Source organism: Suncus etruscus, chromosome 16 (assembly GCF_024139225.1).
Source record: "Suncus etruscus isolate mSunEtr1 chromosome 16, mSunEtr1.pri.cur, whole genome shotgun sequence".
Lineage (NCBI taxonomy): Eukaryota > Metazoa > Chordata > Mammalia > Eulipotyphla > Soricidae > Suncus > Suncus etruscus.
The window spans coordinates 56,456,231-56,477,297 of record NC_064863.1 but is presented as its reverse complement, the minus strand read 5'-3'; positions in this window follow the sequence as shown (position 1 = coordinate 56,477,297).

Below are 21,067 nucleotides of genomic sequence, written 5' to 3'. Positions count from 1 at the left end.
GATCTTGAATCCATTTTGAGTTGATTTTTGTATAAGGTGTGAGGTATGTATCAAACTTTAATTTCTTACAGTTCCAGTCATTCCAACACCATTTGTTGAGACTGTTCCATTTCAAGTTCTTGGCTGCTTTGTCAAATATTAGTTGACTGTATGTTTGGGGGTATGTCATTGGACATTTTATTCTAACCCATTGGTCTAAGACTTTGTCTTTGTCTTGCTGTTTTGATTATTATGACTTTATAGTAAAACTTCAGGTTAGGTAAAGAAATGCCACTCATTTTCTTGTTTTTTTTTTTTTTTAATATGGATTTGGCTAACAATCATTTGTGGTTTTCAATGTATATCATCATATCATCTGCAAAAAGAGATAGTTTGAGTTCCTCTTTCCCTATTTGGATGCTTTTGATTCCCATCTCTTGTCTGATTTTTATTGCTAGGACTTCTAGAACTATGTTGAAAAAGAGCAGAGACAGTGGACAGCCTTGCTCAGTTCCTGACTTTAGTGGAAATGCTTTTGTCCATTGTTAAGGATAATGCTGTCTGTGGGCTTTTTGTAGATAGGTATAACTGCCTTGAGGAAGGTTCCTTCCAACCATATTTTGCTGAGTGTTTTCATCATGAATGGGTTTTGGATTTTGTCGAATGCCTTCTCTGCATCAATTGATATGAACATTTGATTTTTGTCTTTCTTGTTGCTGATTTGGTGTATGATGTTGATTGATTTGCATATGTTAAACCATCCTTGCATTCCTGGGATAAAACCCACTTGGTTGTGATGTATAATATTTTTGATGTATTGTTAGATTCTGTTTGCTAAAATTTTTTAAAAAATATTTTTATATATTTATTTAAACATCGTGATTACAAACATGACTGAAGTTGGGTTTTAGTCACAAAAAGAACACTCCCCTTTAACAGTGCAACATTCCAACCACCAATGCACCCCATATTCCTCTACCCACACCCCCTACCTGTATTCAAGACAGGCATTCTACTTCTCTCACTCATTAACATTGTCATGATAGTTGTTAGTGTTCTAACTGCACTCACCTCTCCTTGAGGTGAGCTTCATATACTGAGCTGGTTCTTCCAGCCCTCAACTCTGGGCATTATTACAGTATTGTCTTTTTTAAAATTTTTTGGGACACTATCATAGATAATTTTTTCTTTTTTCTTTATTAATGTGTTTATTTATACAATTTGATTACAAACATGACTGTAGTTGGGTTTTAGTCATATAAAGAACATGCCCCCCATTCACCAGTGCAACATTTCCATCAACAATGCTCCAAATTTCCCACCTTCCTACCCATCCCCCGCCTGTATTTGAAACAGGCTTTCTACTTCCCTCTTTCATTCACATTGTTGTTAGTTGTCAGTGTAGTTATTTCTCTAACTGCACTCATCACTCTGTGGTAAACTTCATATTGTGAGTTGGACCTTCCAGCCTTCATCTCTATTGTCTCTGAGAATTATAACAAAAAATTTTTTTTTCTTAAAACCCATAGTTAAGTGATACTATTCTGTGTCTTTCTTCCTCTGACTTATTTCACTCAACATAATAGATTCCATGTACATCATGTATAGGAAAATTTCATGACTTCATCTCTCCTGACGGCTGCATAATATTCCATTGTGTATATGTACCACAGTTTCTTTAGCCATTCATCTTTTGAGGGGCATCATGGTTGTTTCCAGAGTATGGCTATTGTAAATAGTGCTGCGATGAATATAAATGTGAGGAAGAAATTTTTGTAGTTTTTGTATTTTTAGGGTATATCCTTAGTAGTGGTATAGTTGGATCATATGGGAGCTCAATTTTCAGTTTTTTGAGGAATCTTCATATTGTTTTCCATAAGGGCTGAACTACATGACATTTTCACCACCAGTGAATGAGAGTTCCTTTCTCTCCACATACCCACAAGCACTTATTATTTTTGAACTTTGTGATATGTACCAGTCTTTGTGGCATGAGATGGTACCTCATTGTTGTTTTGATTTGCATCTCCCTGATAACTACTAATGTGGAGCATTTTTCATGTACCTTTTGGCCATTTGTATTTCTTCTTTGAGAAATTGTTCATTTCTTCTCCCCATTTATTGATGGGGTTAGATGTATTTTTCTTGTTTAGTTCTGTCAGTAACTTGTATATCTTAGACATTAACCCCTTGTCTGAAGGGTATTGGGTGAATAGTTTCTTCCAATCTGTGGGTGGCTTTTGTATCCTCCACACTATATCCTTTGAGATGCAGAAGCTTCATAGCTTAATAGAGTCCCATCTGTTTATCTCTGTTTCCACTTGTATGGAGAGTGCTGTTTCTACCTTGAAGATGCCTTTAGTCTCAATGTCATGGAGTATTTTACCTATGTGTTGCTCAATATACCTTATGGTTTCAGGTCTGATATCCAGGTCTTTATCCATTTGGATTGGACTTTTGTGCATGGTGTTAGATGAAGGTGTGAGTTCACTTTTTGCAAGCAGCTGACCAGTTGTTCCAATGCCACTTGTTGAAGAGGCTTTCCTTGCTCCATTTTGGATTTCTTGCCCCTTTATCAAAGATTAATTGATTGCATATCTGGAGTACATTTTCTGAACACTCAAGTCATTTCCACTGATCTGAAGGTCTGTCTTTATTTCAGTATCAAACCGTTTTAATGACTATCGATTTTCTGTTGTTTTTGAATTATGGCAGATGTCTTGTGTGTTTTTTTTTTTTTTTTTTGGTTTCTGGGCCTCACCCAGCGTTGCTCAGGGGTTACTCTGGCAGATGTTTTGGGCCTTTTCTCTGCTTGCATCAGCATGGATTTGATCCTCTTTGACAATCTTCCCTGAAGGCATGTCTTCTTTGGAGTTGAGTCATCCCACCCACAATGGGTGGAGTCAGAGGAGGGTGGCTGCCAGAGGAACATGGCTGCTTTGATGCGCAGCTGTGCACATCATCTAGCCAATGGATATCAGAACACGTAGAAAAACCCACTGTTTCCCACAGTGGGGAAACAAAGCAGGCCAACACCAGACATAGAAAATCAAGAAGGCAACTCTGATGACCTGAAAATGGCCTGAAAATCTGAGTTAGTCTCTCAGATACGAAGTTTAGAGAAGAAATATGAAGGATGTTCACAGAACTCAAAGAAAGCACAGATTGAGTTGAATGGAACACTAATAAGGATCAAGAGGAAATGAAGAGAAAAATATAAAAAACTCCAAACTAAAATAACAGGTCTGAAAAACTCAGTAGATGAATTAAAAACTTCAATGGAAAGCCTCTCCAGGGTAAGAGCAGCTAAAGATAGGATTAGTGAGCTGGAAGAGGAGATGCATAACAACTCCATACAATGGAAGAGATTGGAAAAAAGCCTTAAAGCAAATTATCAGACAATGGAAAAGTGACTTAAAGAATGTGAACAGGTGAAAATAGAAGTATTTGATAAGCTCAACAGAAACAACAAGAATCATTGGAGTCCCAGAAACCCAGGAAAAAATCTCCAGGAAGAATCAACAGTCAAAGACATCAGTACAGAGAAACACCCAGAGATAAAGTCTATAAGCGACCAAATCCTGCACACCCAAAGAGTACCAGCTAAAAGAAACCCAAGTAAAAGCACTCCAAGACACATCTTAGTCACAATGATGAATACTACAGAGAGGGATAGAATACTAAAAGGCACTAGATGATAAATGGAAATCATCTTAAGATTTACAGCATAAGAAACCCTCATGGCTAGAAGGCAGTGGTGGGACATAGTGGCAAAAGTCAATGAAATAAATGCTTCACCTAGCATACTGCACGAAGCGAGAATCACTTTCAGGTTACAAGGAAGTATATATAGCTTTACGAATAAAAAAATCAGCTCAGAAACTTTGCAGACTCAAAACCATCCTTAAACAACAACAACAACAAAATAAAAGGTCTACTTTAACACAGAACTGACAAACAGATACACCAAATTTCTACACAAAGATGGCACTAAATCCCATGACAATGATATCTCTCAATATCAGTGGACTAAATGCACCAGTTAAGAGACACATTGTGGCTAAATGGATCAAAAAACTGAATCCAACTTTCTGCTGCCTACAAGTAACATATCTGAATAGTCAGAAAAAACATAGACTCAAAATTAAACGCTGGAGAATAATCATCCAAGTAAACAACACCCTTAACAATGCTGGAGTGGCCATACCAATATCAGATGACACAAAATTTAAATTCAGAAAAGTTGTAAGGGACAATGATGGACATTTTGTACTAATCAAGGAATATGTAAAACAGGAAGAAATCACACCCTTAAACATATATGCACCCAATAAGGGGCCAGCAAAGTATTTAATACAATTGTTGACAAATCTGAAAAAAGACATCAATAATAACTGAAGAATTGTGGGAGACCTCAACACTGCCCTGTCACCCTTTGATAATTTAACCAGACTGAAACCCAATAAAAATATACTAGCTCTGAAAAGATAAATGGAAGAAAGTGGACTAGTACATATATATAGTGCACTCCATCCCCAGAAAAATGGACACACATTCTTCTGCAATGCACATGGGTCATTCTCCAAGATAGACCCATGCTGACCCATAAAACATATCTCTATAAAATCAAGAGGATAGAAATTATGTAGACTACCTTCGCTTATCACAAGGCACTGAAATTAGACATGAACTACAAAGGGACACAGAAGAAATACTTTAACACCTGGGAATTAAACAGCTTAGTACTGAACAACCAGTGGGTCAGAGATGAAATCTAAGGAATTTCCTTTTAATCTCACCAATATTTACTGTGTCTATGCAAAAAAAGCATACATTAATTTTTTGTTATTGTTGTTGCTTGTTTTTTTCTTGTTTTTGTACGTTGTTTTGTTTTTATTTCAGGACCATGGTTATTGTTTGATTGTTGTCTTTATTGCTGTGGTGCTTTTCGGGTTCTTTTGTTTGATATTTTTGTATTGTTTTTATGTTTTTCTTCCCTTTTTCCTTTATTCTCTTAAATTTATATGTATAGCCTCTAGAAATATTTCTTTCATTTTTTGCTTGCTTGATTCCCCCCCGCCTTTTTTCTTTTCTTTAAACAGAACCACATAACTTGAACCATCTATTTCTGCCTCACAAATTGAGGGGGAAATAATGGAGGGTGCCAAGACCAAACAGTTGTATGAACATTGAGTAAAAATAAAAAATGATCAGACTTAAACACCAAATCCAAAGCCAATGACAACAGAATAGATACCCAATCTTCAACAAACTAGAAACAGAGGGAAACACTTATACTAGCAGCCTGGGAGACAAAGGTGGTGGATAATGGATGCATGTTGGAAACAGGGGTGGAGGGAGGACAACATTGGTGGTGGAATGTCCCTAATTTAATGTAATTATGTACCTAAAATATTACTGTCAAAGATTTGTAATCCACTTTGGTCAAAATAGGAATTATTATTATTATTTTTTAAAAAGGTAATCAAAAATCTTCCCCAAAACACAATCCCAGGCCTTAATGGGTTCACTAATAATTTCTTTCAAACCTTTCAAGAGGATCTTCTACCAATCCTTTTCAGGCTCTTTCATAATATTGAAGAAACAGGAACACTTCCAAATAGTTTCTATGAAGCTAACATCACCTTGATACCAAAACCAGAGATACTGCCAAAAAGAAAATTACAGACAAATATTCCTGATGAACACAGATGCAAAGATCCTCAACAAAATTTTGTCAAATAGGATTCAATATATCATCAAGAAGGTCATTCACCACTACCAAGTAGATTTCATCCCAGGAATGCAAGAATGTATTAGCATCTACAAATCAATTAACATAATACACCATATCAACAATAATAAAAATAAAAATTATATGATCATATCAATAGATGAAGAGAAAGCATTCGACAAGGTCCAACACCCACTGTTGATAAAAACTTTCATCAAGATGGGAATGAAAGGAACTTTTCTCCATATAGTCAAGGCTATCTACCACAAGCCAAAGGCAAATATTATTCTCAATGGAGATAAATTAAAAACCTTTCCCCTAAAATCTGGTACAAGACAACGCTGCCTTCTTTCCTTTTTAACATAGTACTAGAAGTACTTGCCATAGCAGCATCCAAAGAGGTAAGGAAGAAGTCAAGCCCTCACTCTTTGATAAATCTAATTTCTTCATATTTTTACAGCTAAAATATAGAGCATGTATAGGTACTCAAGTACCAGGTTTGCACAACAACCCTCAAAAGTCAAAGAAAACTTGTGAGCAAGGGAAGTGTTGACTACATTTCTTTTTCTTTTGTTATCCAGAGGAGGCAATTGTAAAATGGCTGCTAAATAAATATTTGGAAACAGGAGAAACAACAACAATGAAATCAATGACTCCCTTAATTGATAGGAAACCTTTCATCTGACACCACTGTTCATGACAGCATAGCAGTAGATTAGCCAAGAGTAAGAAAAAAACAGGTTTCTTTTTGGGCCATTGAAGGTAAATTCTGGATGACCTGAATGTATGTCTGGCTGAATTCTTGCTGGAATTCATCATTTGATACTCAAGTCTTATGCTTACTCTTTCACAAATTTTCAAGATTCCAATGGTAAAGTTAAAACATATATTTATTTCTTAATATTAGTTTTTCTTATTAGTTTACAATTTCTTGGGGCCGGAGAGATAGCATAAAGGTAAGGTGTTTGCCTTTCATGCAGAAGGCCATTGGTCCAAATCCCGGTATCCCATATGGTCCCTCGGGCCTGCCAGGGGCGATTTCTGAGCATAGAGCCAGGAATAACCCCTGAGCAATGCCGGGTGTGACCCAAAAACCAAAAAAAAAATTTAGTTTACAATTTCTTAAACATGCTATCTCTTTTTATGGCTAACTTCTTACCAATGGGATTTTGGGTTGATTGACTTCTAAAGCATTATTATTTCTGGTACTACAGAGAAAATTGAATCCTGATATTGTGAAAAGCAACCACAACAGAACTTATTCAGGGGTCCTCAAACTTTTTAAACAGGGGGCCATTTCACTGTCCCTCAGACCATTGGAGGGTCTGACTATAGTGAAAACAAAACTTATGAACGAATTCTTATGCACACTGCATATATCTTATTTTGCAATGAAGAAACAAAACAGATACAAATACAATATGTGGCCCGCGGGCCATAGTTTGAGGACCACTTCTGAATTATTATTTGAAGCAATAGGAATGATATCTTAAGGTATGCAGGCTTTGGAGGATCAAGGGGAATTTTTATGAGATATACTCACAACATGTAGGACAGAAATAATAATTAGGGGATTGGTATGTCCATTAGCAGGGTATTTTTGTGTGACTTTGCCACAAAAATCTGTTATTCCTTAAAATTTTTGTATTGATACAACTGAACTGTGACTGTGAAATCTAATTTATGGGTAGCTAACTTTCAACTAATTGAATTGACTATTTTAGAAAGTAATTTGTTTATTAGTTTTAAACATTGATTAGGAAAGACCAGAACACTGATAATTTAAACAAGTTACTGGAATGTTTAAGAATTGATCTGAATATTTTGAGCAGCCAAAAATTCTGTCTACCTACCATAAGATGACTCTCTCCTTTTTGTCATCCATGTGATTCTGTAGTAACTGATGACTTTTAATGACCTGTTTATAAAATTTATGTTTTTTGTACCTTGTAAGGTTGTTTGGTATCTTAGTAGGCAATATTCTGACCATTCATTGATTATTTGATAGAAGAAGGCAATAAGCACCTTAATTAATAATAATAATTATTATTATAAATTATTATCAACTATTATGTCAGAGTTAGAAAGACTTAAACATAAAAAAGAATTGCTATCACCATGATCTCAAAGACAAACATACATAATTTGTTTAAATGTGCTAGACTAAAGAGGAAGAAAAATATTTTTATGTTGTATAAATTTAAGGATATGGGTACACTTATAAGAGAATCGGAACTCATTGTATCAGTTTAAGATAATAACAATCTGAAATGGCCATACTCTGCTACTTCAGGTTTTGGTTTATAGGATCACCAGCTTCTTAGTGTGACTATGAGGTGTTGGGGCCCAATATAATATTGGGGTACAACAATTATCATAATATAATGGAGTAATTTAATGATCTTCAGTAACAACTTAGTATATTATCAAAAGTTTTTGAGCTTTATCATGGATATTTTCTGTGAATTTTAAAAGAAAGTAATTCTACTGCAAATAATTATCTTTGGACAAGTTAAACCTTATTTATTTTTTTTTTTGCCTGGTTACTGACTAAAATCAGAACTCAATGATTCTTAATTCCAAATAAAGTTGATTTGTTACATATTCTGTAGAAAAAATTCAGACTTAGGATAATAAGAATATTGAAAAATATTCATCTAACTTAACCCCTATGCTAAGTTCTTCCCCAGAAAGAGTTCTTTCTTCTTTCTTTTCTACATTCCACTAAACTGTTCTACCTGAGATCTGTGAGTTTGAGCATCTCAATAATATTTTCTTATGAAAAGATACTGAAAATTGAGGATGAACGTGAAGATCCACCCTCACCAATCCTGCATCAAAAACAGAACACTTTGATTATCTTGAAACTCTATTCTTCAGCTTTTAAATATTGTATAGTCATTTTCTCCATCTCCAAAGAGCTCAATAATCCAATAGCAGAGGAAATCAGCCCAGCCCATGTCATAAAGAGGTGGGACTAGCATCCTGTGAGGTTATCAAGGAGAGATAACTAAGACCAACCCAACCCTCACAGTGGAGAGGTGGAAATTGTCTGTCTGGAGAAGAGAGAAGCTGCTCTGCTCTGTTCCATAGCTGCATAATTCTTCTAGTCAGTGAGTCTCAGCACAACACATAAAATACACCACTACACTGCTAAGGCCTCAATGGAAAACAATGCAGAAAACCATTATGCTCAATGAATGAAGATGGTGATTTTGAGTACTCAGCTAACATCAGCCACCTCTATAGCCTTTCCCAAAAAAACTTTAGAGAGGAAAATGAAGGATATTTAAAAAAACCCAAAGAAACCATGGAATGAACATTCTATAAAACTGAAGAGATATGAGAGTAGACATGTGAGAACTTAAAACAGAAATAACAGAACTAAATATATATATACATATATATATAAGTAAAATAAAAAATTAATTGGAAGGCATAGCAAGCTGAAAAATAGCTGCCAAGGACAGAACCAAAAATCTGGAATATGAACAGAATAACATCTCCATATAGCAGAAATTGGAGTTTTATAATAAAAGATGAGAAGATGGAAGATATTCTCAAAATAAGCAAACAGACAACAATAGAAATTTAAAGGGTAATAAGAGTTTACTTTGTAAATCGTTATGCCATAAAACAAGATAATATGGAAGATATGGATAAATTCTTGGACTACAATAACCTTTCAAATTTCAACACAAATAATTTGGAGTACCTAAAAAGATCTATCACTATTGAGGAAATTGAAACTGAAATCAAAAGGCTTCACCAGAACAAATGTCCAGGCTCAGAGGGATTTAATAGTGAATTCTTTTAAAACTTTGAGAACATTCTGCCAACCCTTTTCAGACTTTTCTAGCATATTGAAGAAACAGAAACACTCCCAAATTGTTTCTATGAAGCTAACATCACCCCTGATACAAATACTAGACAAGAACACCACAAAAATAATTATAGGTTAATTTCCCTGAAGAACACAGATGCAATAATTCTCAACAAAATAATAGAAAATAGAATCCAATAGCTCATCAAGACAGTATAACTACACACCATAACTAGCACTCATTCTAGAGTTTGAAGGATGGCTTATCATATGCATGTGAATCAATATAATATACTATATCAAAAAAAACAACAAAAGCCATATAATCATATCAATATTGCAGATAATACATTTGACAGGGTCAAGAACCTTTTCATGATAAAAAATCTCAACAAGCTAGTAATTGAAGAAACGTTTCTCAATATTGCCTCAATACATACAAACTATAATAACAAAAAGAATTACACCAGAGTAGCCAATGTGTAAATTACTATGTTGGTTTGTTTATCTTGACTATTGAAACAAAGAAGGTAGCAATATATGTGAAGAGGCGTCAGGGTCCCTCAATCTAAAACCAAGCTATTGACACAACCTTAAACCAAATAGAAGCTAATTTAAAAATCTACGGCGAAAAGGAATCCACTCGAGTAGCCATAAGACTACCTCAGAAAACATCTCACCAGTCAAAGATGAAGTCCCTGCTCCAGTCACCAGGTAGAAATGAGGCTGGATATGTTAGACCCCAAGATGTATGAATCATTGATGAGGACATAGTAGCCGGTGAGTTCATAGTCGCTGAATGTAGAAGTCACTGGTGGGTGAGGTTGGATCTCAGGCTAGTAAAGTACTCACAAAACAGCATCTACCAGCCACTTCAGGAGAGTAACTCAGTTTATTGTAGGTGGAAAAGGGATATTTATATTAGGGAGAGTAAGGTGGACAGTAAGGTGTGGATCCTGTGTCAGTCAATTGAGCAGGATGTAAGGGGGTTTACAGTAAGGCGAGAGCTTCTGTGTTAAGGGAAGACAAAGTAAGGCGATTGGGGAAAGCACAGTATGTGCTCTGGATGTTAAAACAGGATATGTGCCTAAGGTGATTAGCTACAGTACCCTTCATGAACAACCGTGCACACTACAGTGTCAAAAATGAAAAAAAATATTTAAGAAAAGAAGTAAAAGAGGCAGGCAGGGAGGGAGAGTGGAAGAAAGAGAGAGGAGAAATAAAATATCTGTCTCAGAGGCAGGCAGAGGGGAGGGTGGGAGGAAAATTCAGGAAATTGGTGTGGAAAATTTGCACTGGTGAACTGTTTGTACATTGTGTGGCTGAAGTTCAATTATGAACAATTTTGTAACCATGGTGCTTAAATTAAAAAATGTAGCTATATAACAAAACTGGAAATAAATACATTTTATCTCAAAAAACTTTAACGAAAATATTCATCTTATAGTACACATCTCCTTAGCTGTGCCTTCAAAATGGTGCAACATTTTTTTTTCTTTTAAAAATAATCAAGATACATAGTAGAACCACACTACTGAATTTATTGGCATACTATAATTGTCATATAGCACAGCAGTAGGGCATTTGCCTTGTATGTGGCTGACCCAGGACAGATCTGGATTTGATACCTGGTGTCCCATATGGTCCCCCAAGCCAGGAGTGATTTCTGAGTGCATAGCCAGGAATAAACCCTGGGTGTCACTGGATGTGGCCCAAAAACTAAAAAAAAAAAACCAAACCCTCCCTCCAAAAAAAAACTCTCCCCCCAAAAACAAAACGGGATGGCAAAGCAGTTTATTCTACCAACTATCTGCAACTTCTCTCTCATCAATGTGTTAGTCAATATGGTTTCTCCTAAGGTCTTTCTCTTGGCTTATAGATGACCCTTTCCTTATTGTATCCCCTTCTGCTTTTCCTTTGTAAATAGTATTATGATTTTGGTGAGAGTGGCATTTGCTTTATGATAAATATATTTGGTTATCATTCCTGTTTTTAGCACAGAGCCCTTAAAAATATTGTGTTTTGGGGCCGGAGTAATAGCATGGAAGTAGGGTGATTGCCTTACATGCAGAAAGTTGGTGGTTCAAACCCGGCATCCCATATGGCCCCTGAGCCTGCCAGAAGCAATTCCTGAGCATAGATCCAGGAGGAACTCCTGAGTGAGGCCGGGTGTGACCCAAAAACAATAACAAAAAATATTGTGTTTTTTTTCAATAATAAAGTAATAAAGTAAATTCTTTTCAACCATTTTAGAAAGAATTTTAGAAATCATCTGAGGATGGATGTTGGGGACTGGCTCTAGTTAACATCGTTGAAGCAGGGGTGCTATGGAGAATTAAGAAAACAAGAAAACAAGAGAGAACTAAGTGAAAAAGTGTGGGATAAGTAGGCTTACAGCCTCATGTACTCATTCTCTGATTGTTCCTTATTACTTATTGCTTTGAACTAAGAATCACTAGGAAAAGAACAAGATTTTTTGATCAAGTGCCTCTATTCTAATCTAATTTGCCTTAACTTTTACACATTTGAGAACCTCAGTATATTAGGACAATTATTTTATAGCGGGTTTATCTCAAGGGGTTGTTTCCCTTGAGAGGAAGAATAAAGAGAGTAGTAATAGCACCCTGTCACAGCCCTCTAGATATCGAATACCTGTTTCCTGCCTACTTTGCCTTTTCCCTCATACTGTCTCTCTGCTCTTCGTTTCCAACAGATGTGGGTTATTTACAGGTGAAAATTAGTGATTAGACTTTTGGGATATTTATTTTCAAAACCCTGACTTGATAAAAGGGAGAATGAATAAAACTCTCGGGTGGTCATGGATTTAGTTAATGATGTATATGTAATGAAACCACCACAAAAAATGGTTGGGCTGGGTTGGTTAAGATGTGGGGTTTTAAGAGGAACTTTTTAAAAACATATAACTGTTCCCAAAGATCTCTGCCTCCTTTCCATACAACTTTTTGTGAATTAGATATTTTTATAATAAACTGATATAAAATAAAAATAATTCAACCTAATTAATTGTAAAGGTCTAATTGGATTTACAAAATGATTCATGAAATTGGGGCAATATCCCATTTATAAAGGAGAAAGGTATTGCAAAAAGCTGTGAAAAAATGCAAGGTTTTTATAGTTTGAAAGTGGGTGGGACAGAATTATTAACAAAAAAGACAAAGCTTCCGTTAGAGAAACTCAGGGGATCTTATCATGTAGATTACTTCCCCCATGCTAAACAGGAAACTCAGGATCAATCCACTTAAATTTCCACTTTGAGGAATGGCTAAAACAGCAATTAGATTAGACAGACTAGACATATTGTGGCTTATATTAAAAAAGGACCCTGCAATCAAGTTTTGGGGTGCTTTTGTTTCTTTTTAACATGAGTAATTTAGCACTATTTTGTTGACTCAATCTAACAAATTAATTAAAACAGGATGAGGTTTTCTGTAACTTATAGTCTATGAGTCAAAATCACCAATAGATGATGCCAGAATTGGGTCGAGTTCTGGACAAATTGTGGAGGAAAATATTTCTATACATGGAAAAGGGCATAGAATTGTTAATGGGTATACAACATCTTTGTATATCCAAATATTCTCTCTACTTAATCTAGTCATTTTTATTTATTTATTTACTTAAATTATTTACCTGATTAAATTAACACAGTTAATTTTCTTAATTTATTTAATTTACAGTTAATTTAACTGAGCTACACAGTTATAAAATTTTTTATAATTGAGTTTCAGTCATACAATATACGACACCCTTCACCTGTGAAAATTCCCACCACTACTGCCCCCAGATGTCTTTCCCACCTTCCCCTATTGCCCTTCTCCCTGACTGCCTCTGTGGTAGACATTTTCTCCTTTTCTGTTTTTCTTCCTTTGTCTTTTGTCAGATCTTAGAGGAAAGGCTTTTACTTTTTTACCTATTGAGAATAGTGTTTTCTGTGAATTTGTGGTAAATGGTTTTGACTATTGAGGAAAGTTCCTTCAACTCCCATCTTGAGAGTTTTTAATCATAAATAGGTGCTGCTCTTGTCAATTGCTTTCTCTGTATCTATTGACATAATATAATTTTTATTTTTTCTCTTATTGGTATGTTACATTATGCTGATTAACCTATGTATGTTAAATTCTTGCATTTATGGAATGAATACTAATTAGTCATATGTATACATTTTTTGGATAAATTGTTGGATTCTCTCTGCAAATATTATCTTCACGATCATTGCATTTCTTTTCATCAAGGATATCAGCCTGTAGGCCAGAGCTATAACTGAGCGGGTAGTTTGCCTTGCATGTGGCTGACCTGAATTTGATACCTGGCATCACATATGGTTCCCCAAATCTGCCACCTGTCAGGAGTGGTTTCTGAGCACAGAGCCAGGAGTAACCCCTGAGCACTGCTGGGTGTGGCCCCAAAACAACAGGAACAATAATAAAGAACATTAGCCTATACTTCTTTCTTTCTTTCTTTCTTTGTTTTCACTTCCAGTTTTTTCCTTTATTTAAACATCATGATTACATATATGATTGTGATTAGGTTTCAGTCATGTAAAGAACACCCCCTTCACCAGTGAAACATTCCCATCACCAATGTCCCAAATCTCCCTCCATCCCACCCCACCCACATCTGTACTCTAGATAGGCTTTCCAGTTCCCACATTCATTCACATGCTTACGGTAGTTCTCTGGGTAGTTATTTCTATAACTGCACTCACCACTCTTTGTGGTGAGGTTCATAAAGTGAGCTGGAAGTTCCAGCACTCCTCTGATTGTGCCTGAGGATTGTTGCAAAAATGACTTTTCTTTTTCTTTTTTTTTTATTTGCTTGCTTATTTTGGTTTATTTTATTTTTTTTTATTTAAAAAAAATTAAAAATGTCCCGACCCATCTCTGAAGCAGGCAGGATTGCCGGCAGGAACACAGATGAAATCCAGTCTCAGGCAGCTCTGAAGCAGGCAAGATCACTGGCAGGAATGCTGATGAAATCCAGTCGTAGGCAGCTGAAATAGGTGGTGATCTCGCCCGAGAGCTTGAGACATGGGTACTTGGTGGTGGCGATCTTGTTTTCCGAGCACACCTCCCTGTCTTGGTCTCCTCGCAGTAGCTCCAGGCGTGTCCCAGCCTATAGTTCTTTCTTTATCTTTCTCTTTCTCTTTTTGAGGTATATCTATTTTTTTGTTTCAGGGCAATGCTTGCTTAATACAAGTGTTTGGGACTGTTTTTGTTTTTTACTTTCCTAGAAAATCCTGGAAAAAATTGTTAGTAGGTCCTCTTAGAGGTTTGAAAGAATTTACTAGGAATCCATCTGAGCCTGGGCTTTTGTTTTTGGGAAACCTTTTGATTATCATTTCAATTTCCTTGATAGTGATAGGTCTGTTCAAGTATTTCTCTTTATCTTGGTTCAACATGGGATGTTCTAGGAGTCCAAGAATTTATCTATTTCTTCTATATTATCTCATTTTGTGGCAATAAAGATTTTTCTAATTAATCCCTGTTTATACATTGAATTTCTGTAGTGCTTATGGTGACATTCCCCTTTGCATTTTTTATTTAGTTTGTTAGGGTTTTTCTCTTTGTGAGTCTTACTAATGCTTATCAATATTGCTTTCATTTATCTTTTGGATTATTTTTTTATTTTTAGTTCATTAATTTCTGTTCCAAGATTTTTTTTTTTGGTTTTTCGGGCCACACCCGTTTGATGCTCAGGGGTTACTCCTGGCTAAACGCTCAGAAATTGCCCCTGGCTTGGGGGGACCATATGGGACGCCAGGTGATTGAACCGTGGTCCTTCCTTGGCTAGCACTTGCAAGGCAAACACCTTACCTCTAGCGCCACCTCGCTGGCCCCTGTTCCAAGTTTTATTATTTTCTTTCTCCTGCATTCTTTGGGTTCTTATTTGTATATACAAATTTAATCCAGTTGGTTATTTTTATTTAAAAATAAAAAATTGTTTTAGTATTGTGAATTATTAAAAATTAAAAATAATTTTAGGTCGTATGATTTATAATACTGTTAATGGTAGGGCTTTATGCATATAATGTTCCAGCACCACACCCTCTATGAGAATATGTTTACACTTCCAATTTCCATATAATTCTTATATCTCTCTCTCCTAATATACCTAATATACCTGAAAGTAAGCTCAGTTCTCAAATTCTTTTGTCTTTTATCAAATTCATTGGTACATGCCAAATAAGAAGACAGAAGGCAGGATTATATAAAATGGTTCATTACTTATAGCAAAGGTTAAAGGAAGAAAAACAATTTAGCATTTCAAAGTACTGTCTCCTAAACGCAAGAAGTGATAGGATGTGTGTGTATGTGTGTGTGTGTGTGTGTGTGTGTGTGCTTGATAAGTCAGTAGTTTGGCTAGTTTGCATCCGAACTGGATTTTTTTTTAACCTGTGTGAATGCTAGACCATGTGCTAAAATGTTAATTCCTTCGTGGGTGGAAATGGTGTTCTTTATCACCAAAGCAACCTTCTTTGGTATCTGTCTATATTTGACACGCAAACTCTTGAATCATGAGCTGAAATATCAATAACCTGCTAGTCTGATTGTAGAAAATAGTTTCTTTAAGGAAGTTCTGAAGTAAGAAGAGCTGGGTGGGCTTAATACTGAGTGGTAACAGCGTCTGGATAACATACAGGCACTGGTTCTAGTTGTTTAGATTAGATTAGATTAGGACCTAATGACATTAATTTAATAATCTTTTATAGATCTTGTCTCCAAATATAGTCACTTCTGAAGATTTCATTGCTTAGATTCAATTTATCAACTTGGTAATAGTGGTGGGAAATATTCAATCAATTCTTAGAGAACAGAGTGAGTTTTCTACAGAATTTAGCTGCTAGGAACTTTGAAAGGGCTGATTGTGGTTTACAGATTGACGCAAATGGGCAGGTTATTAAGGTCTAAGTTGTTCTTTAAAACTAAATTAAATAAAATTTGTGAAGCTTGTGGCATAACGATTCTCCAATTAATCTGTCTATGCTTTGAATTTCTGTAGTATCATTAACATTCCCCTTTTAGTTTCTTATTTTTTATTAGTGTTCTTTCTTTAATAAAAACTACCAGTTGACACACTATAGAATCAGGGATCTTCATCCAAATCCCAAATTTAAGCAAATTCTTATAGCTTTCTTATACCACATAACTATTTATATCAAATTATTTTTATATCACAACTATTTTTCTCATGAAGAAAAAGAGCTTCAAATATCTTCATAGAATATATATTTTTTATCTTCACCAAATTACTTACTATTTTATCAGTACTTAAAATTTAGAACAAAAAGCCAAATAAAAAATATTCTTCCAAAGATTATTGATAAATTTCTCTAAAATAATAATTCCTAAAGATCTAAAATTCACTAAGACCCTCAGATCAAATGTATTTTATTGAAGACAATCTAATAAAATAGGGCTATATGAGAATTGTAAATCAAGAAAAGACTGTCAGAACCACTACTCCACTTCAAATTAGTAAATCAAAACCACTATTAATTCTCTGGGGTAGATATTTGCAGAAACTGATGCTACTAGTGAAAGTAGAATGAATATGGATTGATTTTAAAGAATAAAATAAGTTTATTTAATTAAGAGGTATTTCCAGTTAGATTGTTTGCTACAGAAAATCAACAAAATCCTTAGCAGGCATATATGCAGCTATAATTCTAGTGAGTAAATTTTCTTTTTCCAAAACCATGAAGTACCATAAAGAATCTTCTTCTAACCTCACAAGAACATAATGCATCTTACAACAGGTATAGGTTATCTCTTTATGCTCCATATAATACACTCCATGGAGCACTTTATAATGTCATCACTCAACATATTGGATTGGTACATCATATAAATAACAGAATTGATAGAAGTTGATGAACATAAACTAGCAGGTGTTCTAGGACAAAGTATTTTAATTAAGGATGGTGCACTAGATAAAAATTGTATTCCATCTATATATCAATACTTGTCCAATATACAGTAATAATAAATTGAGAGAAAAATTTAGTCATGAAAATGCAAATTAAATTATTTTGTTAGTCTTTCAGATTGCATCCATATTTCTAATGCTTATTCTAAGTTCTATACCAATTGAGCACCAAGTATAAAGAATTTAAAAAGCACCACAGGTGTGTGAATTATACTTCACTTAGTACTGCTCTCAATATCTTTAAGATACAATGGTTGGTTGTGAATAGGAAAGACTATTTTAAATATAGGAGACTTTGATAAAGATTTTTTAATCCAGTAGTAAAAAAGTTCAAGATAGTCTCATTAAGGCAAAAGACAAAATGAAGCATCTTGAAATCCTTAACACAAATACACATACATACACACATACAAGATAAATTTGCTATTATTAATTTAATTTTATTTTAATGAAACTATTGTACTCTTCAAAGTACTTAATAATTGAGTTTCAGATATACAGTAATTCAGGGCCATTCCCACCCCCACTGTTAACCTCCCTCCACCAATGAACCAAAATGCATCCTATACCACCAACCTTTGCCCACTAGCCTGCCAGTATAACAGGCCCATTAAGTTTAGATTTTTAAGTTTAAATCTCTTGATTCTATGGTCAAAAGGATCTGGTGAATTTAAATTTGAATTTAAAGTCATGAATCTATTGACTTTGTCTCGGATATTTAGTTCTGCTCTTATTTTTTTCTCCACTAATGATTTTGAGAACACTTGGTCCCTGACCCTCAGCCTTTCTTTTTCCCTTCTAAGTTTTAGAGAAAAATGCATAAATCTCTGGTAAAACAAAGTAATCAGTGTCCCAAGGTTCTATGAAAAAAGTAGAAAAGTAGGAACCCCTATTTAAAAGATAAGAAATAAAAAAATAAAAGGAAAAGAAAGAAAAAAATGGATGTGGTGGCAGGGTTTTTGTTTTTGTTTTTGCATTGGCACAGCAAAAGTTGGAGAAAATATAAAGGAAAAACCTCTGGCCTAAAAATACAGGGTCACCCTACTCATGAAGCATTCTGTCATAAAACCAAATACAGGCTCTGGTCATACTAAGTTGTCTAAGCCCAAAGTCTTTCTATGTGATCCAGTAAAAATCTGCTCAGTCACAATTGTTACAGTAAGGTTTCTGTAATTAGAAATCCTAAATTTTGCTCAGATCAAAGTCAAGGTGCTATCATCTATCTTTGTCTTACAGTCAGATGGCAATGCAGGGAACCCAGTCCTAAAAGCAAATTGTTGCTGTTTCTAAGTCATCATGTTGCCATATGAACCTACACTGAAGCAAGTCAGTGCCAGGGCAGCATTAGGGCCTTCCCCAATAGAAGTCCATTTCATGGTGCTAGTGCAGAAATCGTGCCAGTTTCATACATGGGACTAAAGGTTCAGGAGTGAATGGCTGATGTCTGATTGTCTGAGGCCCAAGCTAAGTCATTTGAAAAATGTTCAGATGAAAGACCCACTGCAATATAAACTTAGTGAGTTCTTTCCATATTAGATATTAACTTGTAATATCTATATCTATATTGTAATATATAAGACTCCCCATTTTAATGTGCCTATGAAGAAAGGAACAATGTCATATGATACTACTGCTGCACATAGGGGTAAAAGTAAATAATAATAATAACCTGGTTCTAACAAGAACTTAGAACCTAAGATTATCTCCTAGAATTTCCTTCTACAAAGCTCAAAAAAATAATGGAGAAAACTACCTCTACATGACAAAATAAATGACAAAAAATTATACATATTAAGGAAATACATCTAAAGAAATATATGAAGGAAATAGATATACATATCCCCTTTAAGTCTTTTGAAACAGTCTGAGTAAAGGAATACAATTCAGAGCCCAACTTCAGCTGTGACATGGTCTTATGGAGTCTGAAAAACACCTCCCAGCAGTCACAGAACAGGAAATGTCCTCAAACTGGAGGTTTCTCAAAAATAGAATCTGGTAGTGAGCAACAGAGAAGACAGATGGGAAAAAGGGGCTCACTGAAAGCAAATCAGCAGCTTCTTGAACTGAGGCAAGGCAGGCTGGGAATCTGTCTTTTTTTGTTTAAGAGTAGAGTTGCATATTTCATTGTTATCTGTGGATATAAACATTAGATCATATTAGTAGGCATACTTAAATGAACAATGAAGAGACTAGAATTTTTTTCAAGACAATATCAATGAGCACTGTTTTCTAAGTGTAAAATATACCATTGCAATGTGAAACAGGTGATAAAATCTCTATTTCCATGAATCACTGTGGAAAAAAAAGATCAAGAAGTTATTATAAACATTACAATTAAGACATTATAGTGAGCATTGTAATGGGAGTCCATGGTTTCCAAACACATTCTGCTTCTGTTTCTGTGGATAAAAGCATTAGAACATTATTATAGACATCTATAAAGAGCAATTGATTGGACACTTGCTCAATCTAAACAGCTGTATCTGTTGCTGAAGTTCTCTTTGAAATATAAAAGAGACAGTATGTTTTCGTGTTTCTCCTTTTCTACTTAGTTCCTGTTCTTCTCCTCACTATTCTATAGGGTTAATGTTGTCCAAGACAACTACCAATGAGACCATTGTGTTGCTTTGTGCAGTTATTCTAAATACCACATATAAGTGATAAGATACTTTTTAGACCATGGGCAACTCACCATACTTTTGTCCTCTGATATTAGCTAATAATCCCATTAACTTTCAAGTTTTGAATGTAATCCAAAAAGAGATTTTGTAGTTTCTCCAGACTTTACTATGACCAGTTTCCCAAAGTCTTTTTTACTTAATGTGATTCATGATTCAAGTTTCCAAATTACTGATGAGAGCACAGTGAAAAGATTCTACTATAGCATTTTACAATTTTGATGAAAATATTAGTTTATGAATCAATCAGACTTCTTTAGAGAAACAGAATTAATAGGATGGATGAATAAGTAGATAGCTAGAAACAGAGAGACATCACAGAGATAAATGGAGAGAGATCAAGAGAGAGATGTTTTATTTCAGGAATCGACAGAGTGATTGTTGTAACTCTGGGAACTGAGATGGAAATTCTCAGGAGGTAATGCAATCAACCTGAAGAAAAATTTATTTTTTTCTTACAGGAAATATTTTTCTCTAAAAGGTTTTCAACTGTTTATAGAGGCCTACATTGCATTATCAAGGATAATCTCCTTTACTTAAAGGCAACCGATTATAGGTATTAACCACATCTGCAAAAGAGCACCAAAGGGAAATCTATATTGATTAAATAACTATTCACTGTGGCCTAGCAAAATTAGCCAAAAACAACCACACTATTTACAAATAACCTTAACCAGTACACAATCATTCTTAAAGTCTGACTGGACCTTGAGAAAGACTGGAGGTTGGGTCATAATTATCCTATGATCTGAAATTAGCATTTTGAAATAGCTTTATATCTCAACAAATGTATAAACTTGGTGGTGGTTGGGAATTTTTAAATTTTACTCTGGGTATTTGCACTTGAAAACCTAAATGCTATTGCTCTAGAGGTCTTAGTATGGGTATTAGAGAACATGAGAAGAG